Below are 5,684 nucleotides of genomic sequence, written 5' to 3' on the forward strand. Positions count from 1 at the left end.
AGGCCAGAGTGCGTGCTTCCATTTTGATACCGGATATAGGAAATGTTTACATCTGAACTGAAGTTATTACCGGTAATATGTGAAAGATTAGGCACAGCTGCCAGGTGCTTTGAAATGATGCAACAAGAGTCTGTGGATATTTATTGATGTAATACTGTGATTTGGACTAAACATTTTACTTGATTTGATCATTTGGACATTTGACAATGAAACAACACCGCTTTTTGTCGGGAAGTTATGGCTCAGTGTACAACTATGAGGCATCATAGGTGAGTTGCCTAAATTTTGTTATTGGTTGTTTATATGTTGGTGGTCTGACAAAGATATAGATTGTACCTGCTGTTGTGATTGTATCTTAAAATGGTTTATATCAATAGAAAATCAAGAAATGTAGCTTTCCAAAGATATGTGGCATGTGTACCAATGTAACACACAGCTGTTTTGTTTATCGCATACTTTTATTTTGTACATTTAAGGGCCCGTCCGCGGGCCTAGATTTCCATGGTGTTAAACACAGGTAAGAAATGAGTTTCACATTGTCTTTTTCTCACTCACACACAAGCACACACTACCTTGTTACTCCAATGTCGAAAAGTAGCGCATCTTCCATTGCTAGTTCTAAAGTGATGTTTTCGAACTAGCAACGAAGGCTTGAGCTGTATCAAAGCTAGATATACTTGATCAATACAAAAGTTTCTATATTATCTGAAATATCTGTTGGAAACACTCTCCTCTCCCCCTCTCACAGTTAGTTTACAAGGTTTACATCGGAAAAGCAATATACAAAAATGGCGACACTCGCTGCTGCTGAGAAGTGCTTAAACGTACATCTTGGCAATTTTGAAGCGATGTTATTTTTGACGAGAGATGCACCAAAAAGGTCATCTCAGAAGCTGTCACGATCCCCTGTTGTCTGCCCCGTGTTTCACTCGTCACCTCTCATAAACTACAATTCCCATAATTCCCGGCCCTCATCACTGCCAGCACTCAGTCATTGTTCTCACCTGTTTGTCGTTTAGTCCTCATTACCCCTGTGTATTTAAACCCTGCTGTTCCTCCATTCCTGGTCGATCGTTGAATGTGGATGTTTGAATGTGGATGTTTGGATTTGTTTGTTCTTGCGTAATGTTACCTTTGCTTTCAGTGGATGTTTCTCCAGCCTGTTTACTCTTTTCGTGTTTTTCGTTTTGTTTTCCCATCGTGGACGTTTCATTTGTTCCAGCCTTGTTTGTCTTTATCATTTTCAATAAAAACCGCATTTAGATCCTCACCCCTCATCTGCCTTCACCTGCCTTTGTAACAGAAGCAATCTCTCTCAGTTTCTGAGTTTCTCTCTTTCAATCACTCCAAAAAATTATCATGCACAAACGCACTACCTTATTACTCCAGTAAGTGCTCCAGTAAAGCAGCTCAGGCCTCGCTATCCTCCGTTGCTAGTTCTGAAGTGACGTTTTCGAACTAGCAATGAAAGTAGATAAAATCCTGAACAATGTCTTAAGGTGTGGTAACCATGGAATAAGCGGAATAATTGACTCCGGCCCGTTGAATTATTGAAAAATAATGGACACACGAGCTCTAACTCAGCTGCGCGTCAGTATTCTTTGCAGTAATGAGAATTAGGGGGCAAATTGTCACAAACTTTTTCTTTATGCAAAATATAATTTAACTTTTTTTGTATTGTTTTGTGGGTTAAATATGACAGGTTTCGAGAGAATCACCCATGGTGGTTTTTGCTTCTCCGTGTAAAATCAATGTACCACACATTTCAGGTATCTAGAGTTTGAATTATATTAAAATGTTATTTGATATATATGGCATATGGATTTATGTGGAAGCTCATATAAAAGTCATTAATCAAGAGGATAGTTTCTACTATGTCCTTGCATGTCATTAATGCATGTTTGATAAGGGTGACTCAAGAAACTCAAGTGTGGCTCTGTTAGTTTAGACTGTCGTTACTGCACTGCCCTTCCCTGCCATTACTCTCAGTTCTCATGAGGTTATTTTAGTTTGATGGAGGCCTTTGTACGTGTTGCCCTTGTGGCTAAAGAGATGTAGACTTTTGAATCACTCCCTGCTGAGAGTATGGTGCCATCATTTACGTTGGCCGGTCCATTGAAGACGACGGTCCAAGGGGGTCCGTAAAAAGGCCAGGCATTGTTCGCTCTGGGTGGGGTGTGGGCAAGAGGAATATGGCCCAAAAGTGAGCCATGCAAGGCCTGAGAGAGAGAGACACCATTGTCTCCGCACCCACCCCCTCACCCAGAGAAGAGCAAGGGGTCAACTCTCACCAGCAGCATGCCCTTGTGGTAGACCGCCACTCTGCACAGGGCACGCCGAGCCCAAAGGTCCCCCAGAAAGGAGGTCTTTATGCGCACTCCTACACTGTCTCTGGATGTTGTCATTTACTCCCGCTTCCTGAGAAGCAGAATGTTAAGCACTGAGCCGGGCTCAAATGGTTCACTGTGCAATTTCGTGTTACCAAGAATGCAAAGCTTTTAGTCGCTAAAGTGTAAGTGGAAATAAATCCATGTAATCTCATGGGTAATTGGATGTAAGATGTGCATAAAATGTTCTATGTTTGCATAAAAAAAGATACGTGCAATGTCAGTATGTGGATAAATTGTAAAATGTAACCCCCTCATGTATGTACAACTTAAGAGATTCCAAAACGTGGATCTGAGACCTGCTGCAAATTTTACGAAGTTGGAAGCCAATCTATGTGATTTAATTTGCACTTGTGGGGAATGGTACATTAAAGTTCACCCAAAAATGAAACTTCTGTCATCATTTACTCACCCTCAATCCATCTCTTCTGCAGAACACAAACAAAGATTTTTAGAAAAATATTTCAGCTCTGTAGGTCCATTCAATGCAAATGAATGGTAGCTCCATTCAGCTTTGTAGCTCCAAAAATCACATAAAGGAAACAGAAGTAATTCATATGTCTACAGTGATTAAATCCATATCAGAAGCAATATAAAAGGTGTGGGTGAGAAAGTCCTTTTTTACCCTAAATCACAACTTTCACTTTTACATCTGAATGTCACATGTGGTGCCTGTTTATTTAAATTTCACAAGTGAAAGTGAAAGTAGAGATTTAGGGCAATACATTCCTTAAATATTGTACTGTTTCTCATCCACACCTATTATATCACTTCTGAAGGTATAGATTTAAATACTGGAGTCTTATGGATAATTTTTCTGTTTCCTTTATTTGATTTTTGGAGCTACAAATCTTAACTTTGTAAGGCAATATAGTTGGCAAAGGGAACAATAATACTTGGTAAAAGAAGTGTTTATTCCTATTATTATTAGTAATAAATTGAACTGTTTATTGAACATTGTGCCATCATATTGCTTGTGCCAGCATTTTATAGTAGGTAAAGTAAACGGCCAATCGCTACAGTGTGTTACTGTGATTTTACCAGAAATAAGGGGGTAATTCTCAGGAAACATGTCAAAAAATGTCCAAAAAGAAACAAATAAGAAATTATATTTTGCATAAAGAAAATTAAGTCTGTTTCTAGGGTAGCTCTGTAGGTCTTGCATTGTACGGATCTACAGAGATATTTTTCTAAAAATCTTTGTTTGTGTTCTGCTGAAGTAAAAAGTCATGCACATCTGGGATGGCATGATAAAATGTAAAGTCCTTTACGTATGGAGAGCTGTAAAGACATTTTTAGAGAATTCAAATTCATGTAGTGTTACCATAAAGTTGAGATTCTGAGATTCACAAAGTTTTGCATTTTTTGTCAATATAGTGTAAGCAGTTGTACAGAAAATGATGTGATCTTAATAGTGTTCATGGGAATTAGTATTAAGTATTTACAAAATGGTTTGATTAGACAATGATACTTGCAATGCCTACATGTGGACAATTTCTAAAATGTAAAGTAATTTACATATGCACAACATTAGAGACAAATTCTAAGATTTCATCATTATTTCGAGACTTTTGTCACTACATTGTGAGCAGCTGGCCATGAATGCAGCGATCCCTCAAAGGACAAACTCAGGAATGCTCTGTATTCACTCTTAGTGGCATCTAATGATAAATAACTATGCATTAAGACAATTAACAAAGGATGTTAAGGGGTTAATTTTTTCCTCTTTGTCACTGGATTGGACACCAAAGCCAGTAGAAAACAATTACACTGCTGGGTGTTGTTTTAATGATAAAAAAGATGGTGTAGGGAGTACAAACTTTGTTAAGAAAACATCCTTTTAGATAGTGCCTGAGAAAAACAAGCTCTATTCTCGCCATGTCCCAAATATTTACTTTCATGCATGCTGGCCCAGCATTTCCATGCATTACGATTCAGTCCTGCCGAGCAGCTCACCTCTTATCTTTACATCTTTTCTTGGCATCCTTATTTATATTCTTCCTTGCATCAGTGCCCATGTGTGCATATATACATAAACAGAGTGTGTGTTTCTGGAAGTGAGGTTAGCCGAAATGTGTAAACCCCTGGAGGTGAGCCAACTGGAGGGGAGGAGGGGGGGCAGAGAAGTGCTTCCTTTCTCTTTTATCATTCTCTAGTGGGAAAATATGTGATAAAGAGAGCTGGTAGTTCAGAGGTACCCGAACTATAAACACAGCTCACAGGCACAAAGAGAGAGAAGGTCAAGGGCCACATAGCACCAGGCCAGTGCAAAAAAAAGCACCAAGGAACTCTCAACAATGGCCAGGGAACAAGCTCCTCTGAGGGGCCGAGAGAAGAGCAGGGAGCATGTTTCTGACAAGTGTTCTCCTTCACATTCTTCCGCTTTCCCAAGACGCCCCTCTCCCCCACAGTCTCTTCCTCTGTGTCTTGTATCACACTCTGCCCATATGGCAGTGTAATTATCACTCTGGAATCACATGTTTGATCACTTCATTCGGTTACCGCTTCCTTTATTTTGCTCAAGTTAAGCAAGGAACAATGAAGACAATGAAGATAATGTATGCAGACGATTTAACAATCAAGAAGGTTTGAAGTATCATATATTATGCAACAGTATTTGTCTTCCAATCTGATTGGACAAGCGGCGTTCCAAGGCCATGTCCATGCTAATTAAACTTTGAAACCTTTGTATTGAGTTTACTAACGTCATCTTTTTTCAAAGTGTGTGGTAATAAAGAGCGTTTTCGAAAATCTCACTTTTCGGTGACCATTCTAGTGTGGATGAGAAGTGTAAGCATAGCAAAAATGTATGTGTTATCAGATGAAAGTGTGTTAGTGTTGACGTAGCCTAAGCATACTGATATCCGTGCTGTGTTCACATCGTGCCGGTATTACAATAATTACGAGATGACAACTCTTGAGTTTCTACTCTGATCTCTGGAATACATTTGTTTCTATGGAAACGCTCATAACGCCAAAACACATCCATGTGTTGCTTTGTTGTTTATGACTGCAGAATATATAATCACAACATTAATTCATTTATTCACCTTTTTATGTTTCTATCAAATGCTTAAGAACTAAGAAAGCACTTCAGGTAACAGTGGCTGCAATAAAATGTTATCCATCCATCCATCTTCAACCGCTTATCCGAAGTCGGGTTGCGGGGGCAGCTGCTCCAGCAGGGGGCCCCAAACTTCCCTATCCCGAGCCACATTAATCAGCTCTGACTGGGGGACCTCGAGGCGTTCCCAGGCCAGTGTGGAGATGTAATCTCTCCACCTAGTCCTGGGTCTT

The sequence above is a fragment of the Xyrauchen texanus genome, chromosome 1 (genome assembly GCF_025860055.1).
Source record: "Xyrauchen texanus isolate HMW12.3.18 chromosome 1, RBS_HiC_50CHRs, whole genome shotgun sequence".
Taxonomy (NCBI): Eukaryota; Metazoa; Chordata; class Actinopteri; order Cypriniformes; family Catostomidae; genus Xyrauchen; species Xyrauchen texanus.